The sequence below is a fragment of the Carcharodon carcharias genome, chromosome 22, assembly GCF_017639515.1.
Source record: "Carcharodon carcharias isolate sCarCar2 chromosome 22, sCarCar2.pri, whole genome shotgun sequence".
In the NCBI taxonomy this organism is placed as follows: Eukaryota; Metazoa; Chordata; class Chondrichthyes; order Lamniformes; family Lamnidae; genus Carcharodon; species Carcharodon carcharias.
Window position 1 is genome coordinate 4,047,846 of NC_054488.1, and position 22,108 is coordinate 4,069,953.

Consider the following 22,108-nt stretch of genomic DNA (forward strand, 5'->3'; position numbering starts at 1 on the left):
TTACGGAGAGATAGAGTTCGACTGGGTCATTACAGAGAGAGAGAGTTCGACTGGGTTATTACAGAGAGAGAGAGTTCGACTGGGTTATTACAGAGAGAGAGAGTTCGACTGGGTTATTACAGAGAGAGAGAGTTCGACTGGGTTATTACAGAGAGAGAGTTCGACTGGGTTATTACAGAGAGAGAGAGTTCGACTGGGTTATTACAGAGAGAGAGAGTTCGACTGGGTTATTACAGAGAGAGAGAGTTCGACTGGATTATTACAGAGAGAGAGAGTTCGACTGGGTTATGACGGAGAGAGAGCGTTCGACTGGGTTATTACAGAGAGAGAGCGTTCGACTGGGTTATTACAGAGAGAGAGCGTTCGACTGGGTTATTACAGAGAGAGCGTTCGACTGAGTTATTACAGAGAGAGAGAGTTCGACTGGGTTATTAGAGAGAGAGAGAGAGAGTTCGACTGGGTTATTAGAGAGAGAGAGAGAGAGTTCGACTGGGTTATTAGAGAGAGAGAGAGAGAGTTCGACTGGGTTATTAGAGAGAGAGAGATTTCGACTGGGTTATTAGAGAGAGAGAGAGTTCGACTGGGTTATTACAAGAGTGAGAGAGTTCGACTGGGTTATTACAAGAGAGAGAGAGTTCGAATGGGTTATTACAAGAGAGAGAGAGTTCGAATGGGTTATTACAAGAGAGAGAGAGTTCGACTGGGTTATTACAAGAGAGAGAGAGTTCGACTGGGTTATTACAAGAGAGAGAGAGTTCGACTGGGTTATTACAAGAGAGAGAGAGTTCGACTGGGTTATTACAAGAGAGAGAGAGTTCGACTGGGTTATTACAAGAGAGAGAGAGTTCGACTGTGTTATTACAAGAGAGAGAGTGTTTGACTGTGTTATTACAAGAGAGAGAGAGTTTGACTGTGTTATTACAAGAGAGAGAGAGTTTGACTGTGTTATTACAAGAGAGAGAGAGTTTGACTGTGTTATTACAAGAGAGAGAGAGTTTGACTGTGTTATTACAAGAGAGAGAGAGTTTGACTGTGTTATTACAAGAGAGAGAGAGTTTGACTGTGTTATTACAAGAGAGAGAGAGTTTGACTGTGTTATTACAAGAGAGAGAGAGTTTGACTGTGTTATTACAAGAGAGAGAGAGTTTGACTGTGTTATTACAAGAGAGAGAGAGTTTGACTGTGTTATTACAAGAGAGAGAGAGTTTGACTGTGTTATTACAAGAGAGAGAGAGTTCGACTGTGTTATTACAAGAGAGAGAGAGTTCGACTGTGTTATTACAAGAGAGAGAGAGGGAGTTCGACTGTGTTATTACCGAGAGAGAGAGAGGGAGTTCGACTGTGTTATTACCGAGAGAGAGAGAGGGAGTTCGACTGGGTTATTACAGAGAGTTCGAGTGGGTTATTACAGAGAGAGAGTTCGAGTGGGTTATTACAGAGAGAGAGAGTTCGAGTGTGTTATTACAGAGAGAGAGTTCGAGTGGGTTATTACAGAGAGAGAGTTCGAGTGGGTTATTACAGAGAGAGAGTTCGAGTGGGTTATTACAGACAGAGAGAGATTGACTGGGTTATTGCAGAGAGAGAGAGATTGACTGGGTTATTGCAGAGAGAGAGAGATTGACTGGGTTAACGCAGAGAGAGAGAGATTGACTGGGTTATTGCAGAGAGAGAGAGATTGACTGGGTTATTGCAGAGAGAGAGAGATTGACTGGGTTATTGCAGAGAGAGAGAGATTGACTGGGTTATTGCAGAGAGAGAGAGATTGACTGGGTTATTGCAGAGAGAGAGAGATTGACTGGGTTATTGCAGAGAGAGAGAGATTGACTGGGTTATTGCAGAGAGAGAGATTGACTGGGTTATTGCAGAGAGAGAGAGATTGACTGGGTTATTGCAGAGAGAGAGAGATTGACTGGGTTATTGCAGAGAGAGAGAGATTGACTGGGTTATTGCAGAGAGAGAGAGATTGACTGGGTTATTGCAGAGAGAGAGAGATTGACTGGGTTATTGCAGAGAGAGAGATATCGACTGGGTTATTACAGAGAGAGAGAGAGTTCGACTGGGTTATTACAGAGAGAGAGAGAGTTCGACTGGGTTATTACAGAGAGAGAGAGAGTTCGACTGGGTTATTACAGAGGGAGAGAGAGTTCGACTGGGTTATTACAGAGAGAGAGAGAGTTCGACTGGGTTATTACAGAGAGAGAGAGAGTTCGACTGGGTTATTACAGAGAGAGAGAGAGTTCGACTGGGTTATTACAGAGAGAGAGAGAGTTCGACTGGGTTATTACAGAGAGAGAGAGAGTTCGACTGGGTTATTAGAGAGAGTGAGCGAGTTCGACTGGGTTATTAAAGAGAGAGAGAGAGAGTTCGACTGGGTTATTAGAGAGAGAGAGAGAGTTTGACTGGGTTATTAGAGAGAGAGAGAGAGTTTGACTGGGTTATTAGAGAGAGAGAGAGAGAGTTTGACTGGGTTATTAGAGAGAGAGAGAGAGTTTGACTGGGTTATTAGAGAGAGAGAGAGAGTTGGACTGGGTTATTAGAGAGAGAGAGAGAGTTGGACTGGGTTATTAGAGAGAGAGAGAGAGTTTGACTGGGTTATTAGAGAGAGAGAGAGAGAGTTGGACTGGGTTATTAGAGAGATAGAGAGAGTTTGACTGGGATATTAGAGAGACAGAGAGTTTGACTCGGTTATTAGAGAGAGAGAGAGTTTGACTCGGTTATTAGAGAGAGAGAGAGTTTGACTCGGTTATTAGAGAGAGAGAGAGTTCCACTGGTTTATTACAGAGAGAAAGAGTTCGACTGGGTTATTACAGAGAGAGTGGGGTTAGACTGGGTTATCACAGAGAGAGGGGTTAGACTGGGTTATCACAGATAGAAAGGGTTAGACTGGATAATTGCAGAGACAGAGGGTTACTCTGAGTTTGTACAGAGAGTGGTGGTTAGACTTGGTTATGACAGAGAGAGAGCGGGAGTTAAACTGGGTTATTACAGAGGGACAGAGTGCTATACTTGGCTATTACAGAGAGAGGGTGAGACTAGTTAATGGCAGAGAGACAGAGGGTTAGACTGGGTTATTACAGGGAGGGCGAGTTTGACTCGTTTATTACAGTGAGAAGGAGTTAGACTGGGTTATTACAAAGATAGTTAGATTGGGTTATTGCAGAGAGAGGGTTAGACTGGGTTATTGCAGAGCGAGAAAGAGATTAGATTGGGTTATTACATAGAGGGAGAGTTAGGGTTAGACTGGGAAAGTACAGAGAGTGGGGGTTAGACTTGGTTATAACCGAGAGACAGGGGGTGTTAAACTGGGTTTTTACAGAGTGAGAGATGGTTAGACTTGGTTATTACAGAGACAGAGAGAGATTAGACTGGGCTATTACATAGCGAGTGAGGTTAAGACTGCGTATTGCAGAAAGAAGGTTAGTCTGGGTTATCACAGAATGAGAGAGGGGTTTAGACTGGGATATTACAGATGCAGAGAGGGTTAGACTGGGTTATTACATAGAGAGAGGGTTCGACTGGGTTATTGAAGAGAGAGAGAGTGTTAGAATGGGTTATTGCAGAGAGAGAGAGGGTTGGACTGGGTTATAGCAGAGAGAGAGAGGGTTCGACTGGGTTATTACAGAGAGAGAGATTTCTACTGGGTTATTGCAGAGCGAGAGAGTTCGACTGGGTTATTACAGAGAGAGAGTTCGACTGGGTTATTACAGAGAGAGAGAGTTCGACTGGGTTATTACAGAGAGAGAGAGTTCGACTGGGTTATTACAGAGAGAGAGAGTTCGACTGGGTTATTACAGAGAGAGAGAGTTCGACTGGGTTATTACAGAGAGAGAGAGTTCGACTGGGTTATTACAGAGAGAGAGAGTTCGACTGGGTTATTACAGAGAGAGAGAGTTCGACTGGGTTATGACGGAGAGAGAGCGTTCGACTGGGTTATTACAGAGAGAGCGTTCGACTGGGTTATTACAGAGAGAGAGCGTTCGACTGGGTTATTACAGAGAAAGTTAGATTGGGTTATTGCAGAGAGAGGGTTAGACTGGGTTATTATGGAGAGAGAGTTCGAGTGGGTTATTACAGAGAGAGATTTCGACTGGGTTATTACAGAGAGACAGAGTTCGACTGGGTTATTACAGAGAGAGAGAGATCGACTGGGTTATTGCAGAGAGAGAGAGATCGACTGGGTTATTGCAGAGAGAGAGAGATCGACTGGGTTATTGCAGAGAGAGAGAGATCGACTGGGTTATTGCAGAGAGAGAGAGATCGACTGGCTTATTAAAGAGAGAGAGATATCGACTGGGTCATTAAAGAGAGAGTGAGTTCGACAGGGTTATTACAGAGAGAGAGAGTTCGACTGGGTTATTAGAGAGAGAGAGAGTTCGACTGGGTTATTAGAGAGAGAGAGAGTTCGACTGGGTTATTAGAGAGAGAGAGAGTTCGACTGGGATATTACAGAGAGAGAGAGTTCGACTGGGATATTACAGAGAGAGAGAGTTCGACTGGGATATTACAGATAGAGAGAGTTCGACTGGGTTATTACAGAGAGAGAGAGTTCGACAGGGTTATTACAGAGAGAGAGAGTTCGACTGGGTTATTACAGAGAGAGAGAGTTCGACTGGTTTATTACAGAGAGAGAGAGTTCGACTGGGTTATTACAGAGAGAGAGAGTTCGACTGGGTTATTACAGAGAGGGAGAGTTCGACTGGGTTATTACAGAGAGAGAGAGGTCGACTGGGTTATTACAGAGAGAGAGAGTTCGACTGGGTTATTACTGAGAGAGAAAGTTCGACTGGGTTATTACAGAGAGAGAGAGAGTTCGACTGGGTTATTACAGAGAGAGAGAGTTCGACTCGGTTATTAAAGAGAGAGAGAGTTCGACTGGGTTATTAGAGAGAGAGTTCGACTGGGTTATTACAGAGAGAGAGAGTTCGACTGGGTTATTAGAGAGAGAGTTCGACTGGGTTATTACAGAGAGAGAGAGTTCGACTGGGTTATTACTGAGAGAGAGAGTTCGACTGGGTTATTGCAGAGAGAGAGAGTTCGACTGGTTTATTAGAGAGAGAGAGAGTTCGACTGGGTTATTAGAGAGAGAGAGAGTTCGACTGGGTTATTAGAGAGAGAGAGAGTTCGACTGGGTTATTAGAGAGAGAGAGAGAGTTCGACTGGGTTATTAGAGAGAGAGAGAGAGAGTTCGACTGGGTTATTAGAGAGAGAGAGATTGTTTGACTGGGTTATTACAGAGAGAGAGAGTTTGACTGGGTTATTACAGAGAGAGAGAGTTTGACTGGGTTATTACAGAGAGAGAGAGTTCGACTGGGTTATTACAGAGAGAGAGAGTTCGACTGGGTTATTACAGAGAGAGAGAGTTCGACTGGGTTATTACAGGGAGAGAGAGTTTGACTGGGTTATTACAGAGAGAGAGTTTGACTGGGTTATTACAGAGAGAGAGAGTTTGACTGGGTTATTGCAGAGAGAGAGAGTTCGACTGGGTTATTACAGAGAGAGAGAGTTCGACTGGGTTATTACAGAGAGAGAGAGTTCGACTGGGTTATTACAGAGAGAGAGAGTTCGACTGGGTTATTACAGAGAGAGAGAGTCCGACTGGGTTATTACAGAGAGAGAGAGGGTTAGAGTGGGTTATCACAGAGACACAGGGTTTAGACTGGGTTATCACAGAAGAGTCTAACTGGGTTATTTTTGAGATAGATGGTTCGACTGGGTTATTACAGAGAGAGAGGGTTAGACTGGATAATTGCAGAGACAGAGGGTTACTCTGGGTTAGTACGGAGAGTGGTGGTTTGACTTGGTTATGACAGAGAGAGTGGGGGAGTTAAACTGGGTTATTACAGAGGGACAGAGTGCTATACTTGGCTATTACAGAGAGAGGGTTAGACTAGGTAATTGCAGAGAGACAGAGGGTTAGACTGGGTTATTACAGGGAGGGCGAGTTTGACTCGTATATTACAGTGCGAAGGAGTTAGACTGGGTTATTACAAAGAAAGTTAGATTGGGTTATTGCAGAGAGAGGGTTAGACTGGGTTATTATGGAGAGAGAGTTCGAGTGGGTTATTACAGAGAGAGATTTCGACTGGGTTATTACAGAGAGACAGAGTTCGACTGGGTTATTACAGAGAGAGAGAGATCGACTGGGTTATTGCAGAGAGAGAGAGATCGACTGGGTTATTGCAGAGAGAGAGAGATCGACTGGGTTATTGCAGAGAGAGAGAGATCGACTGGCTTATTAAAGAGAGAGAGATATCGACTGGGTCATTAAAGAGAGAGTGAGTTCGACAGGGTTATTACAGAGAGAGAGAGAGTTCGACTGGGTTATTAGAGAGAGAGAGAGTTCGACTGGGTTATTAGAGAGAGAGAGAGTTCGACTGGGTTATTAGAGAGAGAGAGAGTTCGACTGGGTTATTACAGAGAGAGAGAGTTCGACTGGGATATTACAGATAGAGAGAGTTCGACTGTGTTATTACAGAGAGAGAGAGAGTTCGACAGGGTTATTACAGAGAGAGAGAGTTCGACTGGGTTATTACAGAGAGAGAGAGTTCGACTGGTTTATGACAGAGAGAGAGAGTTCGACTGGGTTATTACAGAGAGAGAGAGTTCGACTGGGTTATTACAGAGAGGGAGAGTTCGACTGGGTTATTACAGAGAGAGAGAGGTCGACTGGGTTATTACAGAGAGAGAGAGTTCGACTGGGTTATTACTGAGAGAGAAAGTTCGACTGGGTTATGACAGAGAGAGAGAGTTCGACTGGGATATTACAGATAGAGAGAGTTCGACTGGGTTATTACAGAGAGAGAGAGAGTTCGACTGGGTTATTACAGAGAGAGAGAGAGTTCGACTGGGTTATTACAGAGAGAGAGAGTTCGACTGGGTTATTACAGAGAGAGAGAGTTCGTCTGGGTTATTACAGAGAGAGAGAGTTCGACTGGGTTATTACAGAGAGAGAGAGTTCGACTGGGTTATTACAGAGAGAGAGAGTTCGACTGGGTTATTACAGAGAGGCAGAGTTCGACTGGGTTATTACAGAGAGACAGAGTTCGACTGTGTTATTACAGTGAGACAGAGTTCGACTGTGTTATTAAAGAGAGAGAGAGTTCGACTGGGTTATTACAGAGAGAGAGAGTTCGACTGGGTTATTACAGAGAGAGAGAGTTCGACTGGGTTATTACAGAGAGAGAGAGTTCGACTGGGTTATTACTGAGAGAGAGAGTTCGACTGGGTTATTACTGAGAGAGAGAGATCGACTGGGTTATTACAGATTGAGAGAGTTCGACTGGGTTATTACGAGAGAGAGAGTTCGACTGGGTTATTACAGAGAGAGAGAGTTCGACTGGGTTATTACAGAGAGAGAGAGTTCGACTGGGTTATTACAGAGAGAGAGAGTTCGACTGGGTTATTACAGAGAGAGAGAGTTCGACTGGGTTATTACGGAGAGAGAGAGTTCGACTGGGTTATTACGGAGAGAGAGAGTTCGACTGGGTTATTACAGAGAGAGAGAGTTCGACTGGGTTATTACAGAGAGAGAGAGTTCGACTGGGTTATTACAGAGAGAGAGAGTTCGACTGGGTTATTACAGAGAGAGAGAGTTCGACTGGGTTATTACAGAGAGAGAGTTCGACTGGGTTATTACAGAGAGAGAGTTCGACTGGGTTATTACAGAGAGAGAGAGTTCGACTGGGTTATTACAGAGAGAGAGAGTTCGACTGGGTTATTACAGAGAGAGAGAGTTCGACTGGGTTATTACAGAGAGAGAGAGATCGACTGGGTTATTACAGAGAGAGAGAGTTCGACTGGGTTATTACAGAGAGAGAGAGTTCGACTGGGTTATTAAGAGAGAGAGAGTTCGACTGGGTTATTACGGAGAGAGAGTTCGACTGGGTTATTACAGAGAGAGAGAGTTCGACTGGGTTATTAGAGAGAGAGAATGTTCGACTGGGTTATTATGGAGAGAGAGTTCGACTGGGTTATTACAGAGCTAGGGAGATCGACTGGGTTATTACAGAGAGAGAGAGTTCGACTGGGTTATTACAGAGAGAGAGAGTTCGACTGGGTTATTACAGAGAGAGAGAGTTCGACTGGGTTATTACAGAGAGAGAGAGTTCGACTGGGTTATTACAGAGAGAGAGAGTTCGACTGGGTTATTACAGAGAGAGAGAGTTCGACTGGGTTATTACAGAGAGAGAGAGTTCGACTGGGTTATTACAGAGAGAGAGAGTTCGACTGGGTTATTACAGAGAGAGAGAGTTCGACTGGGTTATTACAGAGAGAGAGAGTTCGACTGGGTTATTACAGAGAGAGAGAGTTCGACTGGGTTATTACAGAGAGAGAGAGTTCGACTGGGTTATTACAGAGAGAGAGAGTTCGACTGGGTTATTACAGAGAGAGAGTTCGACTGGGTTATTACAGAGAGAGAGAGTTCGACTGGGTTATTACAGAGAGAGAGAGTTCGACTGGGTTATTACAGAGAGAGAGAGTTCGACTGGGTTATTACAGAGAGAGAGAGTTCGACTGGGTTATTACAGAGAGAGAGAGTTCGACTGGGTTATTACAGAGAGAGAGAGTTCGACTGGGTTATTACAGAGAGAGAGAGTTCGACTGGGTTATTACAGAGAGAGAGAGTTCGACTGGGTTATTACAGAGAGAGAGAGTTCGACTGGGTTATTACAGAGAGAGAGAGTTCGACTGGGTTATTACAGAGAGAGAGAGTTCGACTGGGTTATTACAGAGAGAGAGAGTTCGACTGGGTTATTACAGAGAGAGAGAGTTCGACTGGGTTATTACAGAGAGAGAGAGTTCGACTGGGTTATTACAGAGAGAGAGAGTTCGACTGGGTTATTACAGAGAGAGAGAGTTCGACTGGGTTATTACAGAGAGAGAGAGTTCGACTGGGTTATTACAGAGAGAGAGAGTTCGACTGGGTTATTACAGAGAGAGAGAGTTCGACTGGGTTATTACAGAGAGAGAGAGTTCGACTGGGTTATTACAGAGAGAGAGAGTTCGACTGGGTTATTACAGAGAGAGAGAGTTCGACTGGGTTATTACAGAGAGAGAGAGTTCGACTGGGTTATTACAGAGAGAGAGAGTTCGACTGGGTTATTACAGAGAGAGAGAGTTCGACTGGGTTATTACAGAGAGAGAGAGTTCGACTGGGTTATTACAGAGAGAGAGAGTTCGACTGGGTTATTACAGAGAGAGAGAGTTCGACTGGGTTATTACAGAGAGAGAGAGTTCGACTGGGTTATTACAGAGAGAGAGAGTTCGACTGGGTTATTACAGAGAGAGAGAGTTCGACTGGGTTATTACAGAGAGAGAGAGTTCGACTGGGTTATTACAGAGAGAGAGAGTTCGACTGGGTTATTACAGAGAGAGAGAGTTCGACTGGGTTATTACAGAGAGAGAGAGTTCGACTGGGTTATTACAGAGAGAGAGAGTTCGACTGGGTTATTACAGAGAGAGAGAGTTCGACTGGGTTATTACAGAGAGAGAGAGTTCGACTGGGTTATTACAGAGAGAGAGAGTTCGACTGGGTTATTACGAGAGAGAGAGTTCGACTGGGTTATTACAGAGAGAGAGAGTTCGACTGGGTTATTACAGAGAGAGAGAGTTCGACTGGGTTATTACAGAGAGAGAGAGTTCGACTGGGTTATTACAGAGAGAGAGAGTTCGACTGGGTTATTACAGAGAGAGAGAGTTCGACTGGGTTATTACAGAGAGAGAGAGTTCGACTGGGTTATTACAGAGAGAGAGAGTTCGACTGGGTTATTACAGAGAGAGAGAGTTCGACTGGGTTATTACAGAGAGAGAGAGTTCGACTGGGTTATTACAGAGAGAGAGAGTTCGACTGGGTTATTACAGAGAGAGAGAGTTCGACTGGGTTATTACAGAGAGAGAGAGTTCGACTGGGTTATTACAGAGAGAGAGAGTTCGACTGGGTTATTACAGAGAGAGAGAGTTCGACTGGGTTATTACAGAGAGAGAGAGTTCGACTGGGTTATTACAGAGAGAGAGAGTTCGACTGGGTTATTACAGAGAGAGAGAGTTCGACTGGGTTATTACAGAGAGAGAGAGTTCGACTGGGTTATTACAGAGAGAGAGAGTTCGACTGGGTTATTACAGAGAGAGAGAGTTCGACTGGGTTATTACAGAGAGAGAGAGTTCGACTGGGTTATTACAGAGAGAGAGAGTTCGACTGGGTTATTACAGAGAGAGAGAGTTCGACTGGGTTATTACAGAGAGAGAGAGTTCGACTGGGTTATTACAGAGAGAGAGAGTTCGACTGGGTTATTACAGAGAGAGAGTTCGACTGGGTTATTACAGAGAGAGAGAGTTCGACTGGGTTATTACAGAGAGAGAGAGTTCGACTGGGTTATTACAGAGAGAGAGAGTTCGACTGGGTTATTACAGAGAGAGAGAGTTCGACTGGGTTATTACAGAGAGAGAGAGTTCGACTGGGTTATTACAGAGAGAGAGAGTTCGACTGGGTTATTACAGAGAGAGAGAGTTCGACTGGGTTATTACAGAGAGAGAGAGTTCGACTGGGTTATTACAGAGAGAGAGAGTTCGACTGGGTTATTACAGAGAGAGAGAGTTCGAGTGGGTTATTACTGAGAGAGAGAGTTCGACTGGGTTATTACAGAGAGAGAGAGTTCGACTGGGTTATTACGAGAGAGAGAGTTCTACTGGGTTATTACAGAGAGGGAGAGTTCGACTGGGTTATTACAGCGAGGGAGAGTTCGACTGGGTTATTACAGAGAGAGAGAGTTCGACTGGGTTATTACAGAGAGAGAGAGTTCGACTGGGTTATTACAGAGAGAGAGATCGACTGGGTTATTACAGAGAGAGAGAGTTCGACTGGGTTATTACAGAGAGAGAGAGTTCGACTGGGTTATTACGAGAGAGAGAGTTCGACTGGGTTATTACAAGAGAGAGAGAGAGTTCGACTGGGTTATTACAAGAGAGAGAGAGAGTTCGACTGGGTTATTACAAGAGAGAGAGAGAGATCGACTGGGTTATTACAGAGAGAGAGAGTTCGACTGGGTTATTACAGAGAGAGAGAGTTCGACTGGGTTATTACAGAGAGAGAGAGTTCGACTGGGTTATTACAGAGAGAGAGAGTTCGACTGGGTTATTACAGAGAGAGAGAGTTCGACTGGGTTATTACAGAGAGAGAGTTCGACTGGGTTATTACAGAGAGAGAGTTCGACTGGGTTATTACAGAGAGAGAGAGTTCGACTGGGTTATTACAGAGAGAGAGAGTTCGACTGGGTTATTACAGAGAGAGAGAGTTCGACTGGGTTATTACAGAGAGAGAGAGTTCGACTGGGTTATTACAGAGAGAGAGAGATCGACTGGGTTATTACAGAGAGAGAGAGTTCGACTGGGTTATTACAGAGAGAGAGAGTTCGACTGGGTTATTACAGAGAGAGAGAGTTCGACTGGGTTATTAGAGAGAGAGAGAGTTCGACTGGGTATAGAGAGAGAGAGAGTTCGACTGGGTTATTACGAGAGAGAGAGTTCGTCTGGGTTATTACAGAGAGAGAGAGTTCGACTGGGTTATTACAGAGAGAGAGAGTTCGACTGGGTTATTACAGAGAGAGAGAGTTCGACTGGGTTATTACAGAGAGAGAGAGTTCGACTGGGTCATTACAGAGAGAGAGAGTTCGACTGGGTTATTACAGAGAGAGAGTTCGACTGGGTTATTACAGAGAGAGAGTTCGACTGGGTTATTACGAGAGAGAGAGTTCGACTGGGTTATTGCAGAGAGAGAGAGTTCGGACTGGGTTATTACAGAGAGAGAGAGTTCGACTGGGTTATTACAGAGAGAGACAGTTCGACTGGGTTATTACAGAGAGAGTTCGACTGGGTTATTACAGAGTTCGACTGGGTTATTACAGAGACAGAGATTTCGACTGGGTTATTACAGAGAGAGAGAGTTCGACTGGGTTATTAGAGAGAGAGAGAGTTCGACTGGGTTATTACAGAGAGAGAGTTCGACTGGGTTATTACAGAGAGATAGAATTCAACTGGGTTATTACAGAGAGAGAGAGTTCGACTGGGTTATTACAGAGAGAGAGTTCGACTGGGTTATTACAGAGAGAGAGAGTTCGACTGGGTTATTACAGAGAGAGAGAGTTCGACTGGGTAATTACAGAGAGAGAGAGTTCGACTGGGTTATTACGGAGAGAGAGAGTTCGACTGGGTTATTACGAGAGAGAGAGTTCGACTGGGTTATTACAGAGAGAGAGAGTTCGACTGGGTTATTACAGAGAGAGAGAGTTCGACTGGGTTATTACAGAGAGAGAGAGTTCGACTGGGTTATTACAGAGAGAGAGAGTTCGACTGGGTTATTACAGAGAGAGAGAGTTCGACTGGGTTATTACAGAGAGAGAGAGTTCGACTGGGTTATTACAGAGAGAGAGAGTTCGACTGGGTTATTACAGAGAGAGAGAGTTCGACTGGGTTATTACAGAGAGAGAGAGTTCGACTGGGTTATTACAGAGAGAGAGAGTTCGACTGGGTTATTACAGAGAGAGAGAGTTCGACTGGGTTATTACAGAGAGAGAGAGTTCGACTGGGTTATTACAGAGAGAGAGAGTTCGACTGGGTTATTACAGAGAGAGAGAGTTCGACTGGGTTATTACAGAGAGAGAGAGTTCGACTGGGTTATTACAGAGAGAGAGAGTTCGACTGGGTTATTACAGAGAGAGAGAGTTCGACTGGGTTATTACAGAGAGAGAGAGTTCGACTGGGTTATTACAGAGAGAGAGAGTTCGACTGGGTTATTACAGAGAGAGAGAGTTCGACTGGGTTATTACAGAGAGAGAGAGTTCGACTGGGTTATTACAGAGAGAGAGAGTTCGACTGGGTTATTACAGAGAGAGAGAGTTCGACTGGGTTATTACAGAGAGAGAGAGTTCGACTGGGTTATTACAGAGAGAGAGAGTTCGACTGGGTTATTACAGAGAGAGAGAGTTCGACTGGGTTATTACAGAGAGAGAGAGTTCGACTGGGTTATTACAGAGAGAGAGAGTTCGACTGGGTTATTACAGAGAGAGAGAGTTCGACTGGGTTATTACAGAGAGAGAGAGTTCGACTGGGTTATTACAGAGAGAGAGTTCGACTGGGTTATTACAGAGAGAGAGTTCGACTGGGTTATTACAGAGAGAGAGAGTTCAATTGGGTTATTACAGAGAGAGAGAGTTCGACTGGGTTATTACAGAGAGAGAGAGTTCGACTGGGTTATTACAGAGAGAGAGAGTTCGACTGGGTTATTACAGAGAGAGAGAGTTCGACTGGGTTATTACAGAGAGAGAGAGTTCGACTGGGTTATTACAGAGAGAGAGAGTTCGACTGGGTTATTACAGAGAGAGAGAGTTCGACTGGGTTATTACAGAGAGAGAGAGTTCGACTGGGTTATTACAGAGAGAGAGAGTTCGACTGGGTTATTACAGAGAGAGAGAGTTCGACTGGGTTATTACAGAGAGAGAGAGTTCGACTGGGTTATTACAGAGAGAGAGAGTTCGACTGGGTTATTACAGAGAGAGAGAGTTCGACTGGGTTATTACAGAGAGAGAGAGTTCGACTGGGTTATTACAGAGAGAGAGAGTTCGACTGGGTTATTACAGAGAGAGAGAGTTCGACTGGGTTATTACAGAGAGAGAGACTTCGACTGGGTTATTACAGAGAGAGAGAGTTCGACTGGGTTATGACGGAGAGAGAGAGTTCGACTGGGTTATTACAAGAGAGAGAGAGTTCGACTGGGTTATTAGAGAGAGAGTGAGTTCGACTGGGTTATTAGAGAGAGAGAGAGTTCGACTGGGTTATTACGGAGAGAGAGTTCGACTGGGTTATTACAGAGAGAGAGAGTTCGACTGGGTTATTAGAGAGAGAGAGAGTTCGACTGGGTTATTACGGAGAGAGAGTTCGACTGGGTTATTACGGAGAGAGAGTTCGACTGGGTTATTACGGAGCGAGAGAGTTCGACTGGGTTATTACAGAGAGAGAGAGTTCGACTGGGTTATTACAGAGAGAGAGAGTTCGACTGGGTTATTACGAGAGAGAGAGTTCGACTGGGTTATTACAAGAGAGAGAGAGTTCGACTGGGTTATTAGAGAGAGAGAGAGTTCGACTGGGTTATTAGAGAGAGAGAGAGTTCGACTGGGTTATTAGAGAGAGAGAGAGTTCGACTGGGTTATTACGGAGAGAGAGTTCGACTGGGTTATTAGAGAGAGAGAGTTCGACTGGGTTATTACGGAGAGAGAGTTCGACTGGGTTATTACAGAGAGAGAGAGTTCGACTGGGTTATTACAGAGAGAGAGAGTTCGACTGGGTTATTACAGAGAGAGAGAGTTCGACTGGGTTATTACAGAGAGAGAGAGTTCGACTGGGTTATTACAGAGAGAGAGAGTTCGACTGGGTTATTACAGAGAGAGAGAGTTCGACTGGGTTATTACAGAGAGAGAGAGTTCGACTGGGTTATTACAGAGAGAGAGAGTTCGACTGGGTTATTACAGAGAGAGAGAGTTCGACTGGGTTATTACAGAGAGAGAGAGTTCGACTGGGTTATTACAGAGAGAGAGAGTTCGACTGGGTTATTACAGAGAGAGAGAGTTCGACTGGGTTATTACAGAGAGAGAGAGTTCGACTGGGTTATTACAGAGAGAGAGAGTTCGACTGGGTTATTACAGAGAGAGAGAGTTCGACTGGGTTATTACAGAGAGAGAGTTCTACTGGGTTATTACAGAGAGAGAGAGTTCGACTGGGTTATTACAGAGAGAGAGAGTTCGACTGGGTTATTACAGAGAGAGAGAGTTCGACTGGGTTATTGCAGAGAGAGAGAGTTCGACTGGGTTATTACAGAGAGAGAGAGTTCGACTGGGTTATTACAGAGAGAGAGAGTTCGACTGGGTTATTACAGAGAGAGTTCGACTGGGTTATTACAGAGAGAGAGAGTTCGACTGGGTTATTACAGAGAGAGAGAGTTCGACTGGGTTATTACAGAGAGAGAGAGTTCGACTGGGTTATTACAGAGAGAGAGAGTTCGACTGGGTTATTACAGAGAGAGAGAGTTCGACTGGGTTATTACAGAGAGAGAGAGTTCGACTGGGTTATTACAGAGAGAGAGAGTTCGACTGGGTTATTACAGAGAGAGAGTTCGACTGGGTTATTACGGAGAGAGAGAGTTCGACTGGGTTATTACAGAGAGAGAGAGTTCGACTGGGTTATTACAGAGAGAGAGAGTTCGACTGGGTTATTACAGAGAGAGAGAGTTCGACTGGGTTATTACAGAGAGAGAGAGTTCGACTGGGTTATTAGAGAGAGAGAGAGTTCGACTGGGTTATTAGAGAGAGAGAGAGTTCGACTGGGTTATTACAGAGAGAGAGAGTTCGACTGGGTTATTACAGAGAGAGAGAGTTCGACTGGGTTATTACAGAGAGAGAGAGTTCGACTGGGTTATTACAGAGAGAGAGAGTTCGACTGGGTTATTACAGAGAGAGAGAGTTCGACTGGGTTATTACAGAGAGAGAGAGTTCGACTGGGTTATTACAGAGAGAGAGAGTTCGACTGGGTTATTACAGAGAGAGAGAGTTCGACTGGGTTATTACAGAGAGAGAGAGTTCGACTGGGTTATTACAGAGAGAGAGAGTTCGACTGGGTTATTACAGAGAGAGAGTTCGACTGGGTTATTACAGAGCTAGGGAGATCGACTGGGTTATTACAGAGAGAGAGAGTTCGACTGGGTTATTACAGAGAGAGAGAGTTCGACTGGGTTATTACTGAGAGAGAGAGTTCGACTGGGTTATTACAGAGAGAGAGAGTTCGACTGGGTTATTACAGAGAGAGAGAGATCGACTGGGTTATTACAGAGAGAGAGAGTTCGACTGGGTTATTACAGAGAGAGAGAGTTCGACTGGGTTATTACAGAGAGAGAGAGTTCGACTGGGTTATTACAGAGAGAGAGAGTTCGACTGGGTTATTACAGAGAGAGAGAGTTCGACTGGGTTATTACAGAGAGAGAGAGTTCGACTGGGTTATTACAGAGAGAGAGAGTTCGACTGGGTTATTACAGAGAGAGAGAGTTCGACTGGGTTATTACAGAGAGAGAGAGTTCGACTGGGTTATTACAGAGAGAGAGAGTTCGACTGGGTTATTACAGAGAGAGAGAGTTCGACTGGGTTATTACAGAGAGAGAGAGTTCGACTGGGTTATTACAGAGAGAGAGAGTTCGACTGGGTTATTACAGAGAGAGAGAGTTCGACTGGGTTATTACAGAGAGAGAGAGTTCGACTGGGTTATTACAGAGAGAGAGAGTTCGACTGGGTTATTACAGAGAGAGAGAGTTCGACTGGGTTATTACAGAGAGAGAGAGTTCGACTGGGTTATTACAGAGAGAGAGAGTTCGACTGGGTTATTACAGAGAGAGAGAGTTCGACTGGGTTATTACAGAGAGAGAGAGTTCGACTGGGTTATTACAGAGAGAGAGAGTTCGACTGGGTTATTACAGAGAGAGAGAGTTCGACTGGGTTATTACGGAGAGAGAGTTCGACTGGGTTATTACAGAGAGAGAGAGTTCGACTGGGTTATTACAGAGAGAGAGAGTTCGACTGGGTTATTACAGAGAGAGAGAGTTCGACTGGGTTATTACAGAGAGAGTTCGACTGGGTTATTACAGAGAGAGAGAGTTCGACTGGGTTATTAGAGAGAGAGAGTTCGACTGGGTTATTACAGAGAGAGAGAGTTCGACTGGGTTATTACAGAGAGAGAGAGTTCGACTGGGTTATTACAGAGAGAGAGAGTTCGACTGGGTTATTAGAGAGAGAGAGAGTTCGACTGGGTTATTAGAGAGAGAGAGAGTTCGACTGGGTTATTAGAGAGAGAGAGAGTTCGACTGGGTTATTAGAGAGAGAGAGAGTTCGACTGGGTTATTAGAGAGAGAGAGAGTTCGACTGGGTTATTAGAGAGAGAGAGAGTTCGACTGGGTTATTACAGAGAGAGAGAGTTCGACTGGGTTATTACAGAGAGAGAGAGTTCGACTGGGTTATTACAGAGAGAGAGAGTTCGACTGGGTTATTACAGAGAGAGAGAGATCGACTGGGTTATTACAGAGAGAGAGAGTTCGACTGGGTTATTACAGAGAGAGAGAGTTCGACTGGGTTATTACAGAGAGAGAGAGTTCGACTGGGTTATTACAGAGAGAGAGAGTTCGACTGGGTTATTACAGAGAGAGAGTTCGACTGGGTTATTACAGAGAGAGAGAGTTCGACTGGGTTATTACAGAGAGAGAGAGTTCGACTGGGTTATTACTGAGAGAGAGAGTTCGACTGGGTTATTACAGAGAGAGAGAGTTCGACTGGGTTATTACAGAGAGAGAGAGTTCGACTGGGTTATTACAGAGAGAGAGAGTTCGACTGGGTTATTACAGAGAGAGAGAGTTCGACTGGGTTATTACAGAGAGAGAGAGTTCGACTGGGTTATTACAGAGAGAGAGAGTTCGACTGGGTTATTACAGAGAGAGAGAGTTCGACTGGGTTATTACAGAGAGAGAGAGTTCGACTGGGTTATTACAGAGAGAGAGAGTTCGACTGGGTTATTACAGAGAGAGAGAGTTCGACTGGGTTATTACAGAGAGAGAGAGTTCGACTGGGTTATTACAGAGAGAGAGAGTTCGACTGGATTATTACGAAGAGAGAGTTCGACTGGGTTATTACAGAGAGAGAGAGTTCGACTGGGTTATTACAGAGAGAGAGAGTTCGACTGGGTTATTACAGAGAGAGAGAGTTCGACTGGGTTATTACAGAGAGAGAGAGTTCGACTGGGTTATTACAGAGAGAGAGAGTTCGACTGGGTTATTACAGAGAGAGAGAGTTCGACTGGGTTATTACAGAGAGAGAGAGTTCGACTGGGTTATTACGAGAGAGAGAGAGTTCGACTGGGTTATTAGAGAGAGAGAGAGTTCGACTGGGTTATTAGAGAGAGAGAGTTCGACTGGGTTATTAGAGAGAGAGAGAGTTCGACTGGGTTATTAGAGAGAGAGAGAGTTCGACTGGGTTATTAGAGAGAGAGAGAGTTCGACTGGGTTATTAGAGAGAGAGAGAGTTCGACTGGGTTATTAGAGAGAGAGAGAGTTCGACTGGGTTATTAGAGAGAGAGAGAGTTCGACTGGGTTATTACAGAGAGAGAGTTCGACTGGGTTATTACAGAGAGAGAGAGTTCGACTGGGTTATTACAGAGAGAGAGAGTTCGACTGGGTTATTACAGAGAGAGAGAGTTCGACTGGGTTATTACAGAGAGAGAGAGTTCGACTGGGTTATTACAGAGAGACTTCGACTGGGTTATTACAGAGAGAGAGAGTTCGACTGGGTTATTACAGAGAGAGAGAGTTCGACTGGGTTATTACAGAGAGAGAGAGTTCGACTCGGTTATTACAGAGAGAGAGAGTTCGACTGGGTTATTACAGAGAGAGAGTTCGACTGGGTTATTACAGAGAGAGAGAGTTCGACTGGGTTATTACAGAGAGAGAGAGTTCGACTGGGTTATTACAGAGAGAGAGAGTTCGACTGGGTTATTACAGAGAGAGAGAGTTCGACTGGGTTATTACAGAGAGAGAGAGTTCGACTGGGTTATTACAGAGAGAGAGAGTTCGACTGGGTTATTACAGAGAGAGAGAGTTCGACTGGGTTATTACAGAGAGAGAGAGTTCGACTGGGTTATTACAGAGAGAGAGAGTTCGACTGGTTATTACAGAGAGAGAGTTCGACTGGGTTATTACAGAGAGAGAGAGTTCGACTGGGTTATTACAGAGAGAGAGAGTTCGACTGGGTTATTACAGAGAGAGAGAGTTCGACTGGGTTATTACAGGGAGAGAGAGTTAGATTGGGTTATTACAGAGAGAGAGAGTTCGACTGGGTTATTACAGAGAGAGAGAGTTCGACTGGTTTATTACAGAGAGAGAGAGTTCGACTGGGTTATTACAGAGAGAGAGAGTTCGACTGGGTTATTACAGAGAGAGAGAGTTCGACTGGGTTATTACAGAGAGAGAGTGTGCGACTGGGTTTTTTGAGAGAGAGAGAGTTCGACTGGGTTTTTCAAGAGAGAGAGAGTTCGACTGGGTTTTTCGAGAGAGAGAGAGTTCGACTGGGTTTTTCGAGAGAGAGAGAGTTCGACTGGGTTATTACGAGAGAGAGAGTTCGACTGGGTTATTACGAGAGAGAGAGTTCGACTGGGTTATTACGAGACAGAGAGTTCGACTGGGTTATTAAAAGAGAGAGAGAGTTCGATTGGGTTATTACAGTGAGAGAGAGTTCGACTGGGCTATTACAGTGATAGAGAGTTCGACTGGGTTATTACAGAGAGAGAGAGTTCGACTGGGTTATTACAGAGAGAGAGAGTTCGACTGGGTTATTACAGAGAGAGAGAGTTCGACTGGGTTATTACAGAGAGAGAGAGTTCGACTGGGTTATTACAGAGAGAGAGAGTTCGACTGGGTTATTACAGAGAGAGAGAGTTCGACTGGGTTATTACAGTGAGAGAGAGTTCGACTGGGTTATTACAGAGAGAGAGAGTTCGACTGGGTTATTACAGAGAGAGAGAGTTCGACTGGGTTATTACAGAGAGAGAGAGTTCGACTGGGTTATTACAGAGAGAGAGAGTTCGACTCGATTATTACAAGAGAGAGAGAGTTCGACTGGGTTATTACAAGAGAGAGAGAGTTCGACTGGGTTATTAGAGAGAGAATGAGTTCGACTGGGTTATTAGAGAGAGAGAGAGTTCGACTGGGTTATTACGAGAGAGAGAGTTCGACTGGGTTATTACAGAGAGAGAGAGTTCGACTGGGTTATTAGAGAGAGAGAGAGTTCGACTGGGTTATTACAGTGAGAGAGAGTTCGACTGGGTTATTACAGAGAGAGAGAGTTCGACTGGGTTATTACAGAGAGAGAGAGTTCGACTGGGTTATTTCAGAGAGACAGAGTTCGACTGGGTTATTACGAGAGAGAGAGTTCGACTGGGTTATTACAGAGAGAGAGAGTTCGACTGGGTTATTACAGAGAGAGAGAGTTCGACTGGGTTATTACAGAGAGAGAGAGTTCGACTGGGTTATTACAGAGAGAGAGAGTTCGACTGGGTTATTACAGAGAGAGAGAGTTCGACTGGGTTATTACAGAGAGAGAGAGTTCGACTGGGTTATTACGAGAGAGAGAGTTCGACTGGGTTATTACAGAGAGAGAGAGTTCGACTGGGTTATTACAGAGAGAGAGAGTTCGACTGGGTTATTACAGAGAGAGAGAGTTCGACTGGGTTATTACAGAGAGAGAGAGTTCGACTGGGTTATTACAGAGAGAGAGAGTTCGACTGGGTTATTACAGAGAGAGAGAGTTCGACTGGGTTATTACAGAGAGAGAGAGTTCGACTGGGTTATTACAGAGAGAGAGAGTTCGACTGGGTTATTACAGAGAGAGAGAGTTCGACTGGGTTATTACAGAGAGAGAGAGTTCGACTGGGTTATTACAGAGAGAGAGAGTTCGACTGGGTTATTACGAGAGAGAGAGTTCGACTGGGTTATTACAGAGAGAGAGAGTTCGACTGGGTTATTACAGAGAGAGAGAGTTCGACTGGGTTATTACGAGAGAGAGAGTTCGACTGGGTTATTACAGAGAGAGAGAGTTCGACTGGGTTATTACAGAGAGAGAGAGTTCGACTGGGTTATTACAGAGAGAGAGAGTTCGACTGGGTTATTACGAGAGAGAGAGTTCGACTGGGTTATTACAGAGAGAGAGAGTTCGACTGGGTTATTACAGAGAGAGAGAGTTCGACTGGGTTATTACAGAGAGAGAGAGTTCGACTGGGTTATTACAGAGAGAGAGAGTTCGACTGGGTTATTACAGAGAGAGAGAGTTCGACTGGGTTATTACAGAGAGAGAGAGTTCGACTGGGTTATTACGAGAGAGAGAGTTCGACTGGGTTATTACAGAGAGAGAGAGTTCGACTGGGTTATTACAGAGAGAGAGAGTTCGACTGGGTTATTACAGAGAGAGAGAGTTCGACTGGGTTATTACAGAGAGAGAGAGTTCGACTGGGTTATTACAGAGAGAGAGAGTTCGACTGGGTTATTACAGAGAGAGAGAGTTCGACTGGGTTATTACAGAGAGAGAGAGTTCGACTGGGTTATTACAGAGAGAGAGAGTTCGACTGGGTTATTACAGAGAGAGAGAGTTCGACTGGGTTATTACAGTGAGAGAGAGTTCGACTGGGTTATTACAGTGAGAGAGAGTTCGACTGGGTTATTACAGAGAGAGAGAGTTCGACTGGGTTATTACAGAGAGAGAGAGTTCGACTGGGTTATTTCAGAGAGACAGAGTTCGACTGGGTTATTACGAGAGAGAGAGTTCGACTGGGTTATTACGAGAGAGAGAGTTCGACTGGGTTATTACAGAGAGAGAGAGTTCGACTGGGTTATTTCAGAGAGACAGAGTTCGACTGGGTTATTACGAGAGAGAGAGTTCGACTGGGTTATTACGAGAGAGAGAGTTCGACTGGGTTATTAAAAGAGAGAGAGAGTTCGATTGGGTTATTACTGAGAGAGAGAGTTCGAGTGGGTTATTACTGAGAGAGAGAGTTCGACTGGGTTATTACAGAGAGAGAGAGTTCGACTGGGTTATTACAGAGAGAGAGATTTCGACTGGGTTATTACGAGAGAGAGAGAGTTCGACTGGGTTATTACAGAGAGAGAGAGTTCGACTGGGTTATTACAAGAGAGAGAGAGTTCGACTGGGTTATTACAGAGAGAGAGAGTTCGACTGGGTTATTACAGAGAGAGAGAGTTCGACTGGGTTATTAGAGAGAGAGAGAGTTCGACTGGGTTATTAGAGAGAGAGAGAGTTCGACTGGGTTATTACAGAGAGAGAGAGTTCGACTGGGTTATTACAGAGAGAGAGAGTTCGACTGGGTTATTACAGAGAGAGAGAGTTCGACTGGGTTATTACAGAGAGAGAGAGTTCGACTGGGTTATTACAGAGAGAGAGTTCGACTGGGTTATTACAGAGAGAGAGAGTTCGACTGGGTTATTACAGAGAGAGAGAGTTCGACTGGGTTATTACAGAGAGAG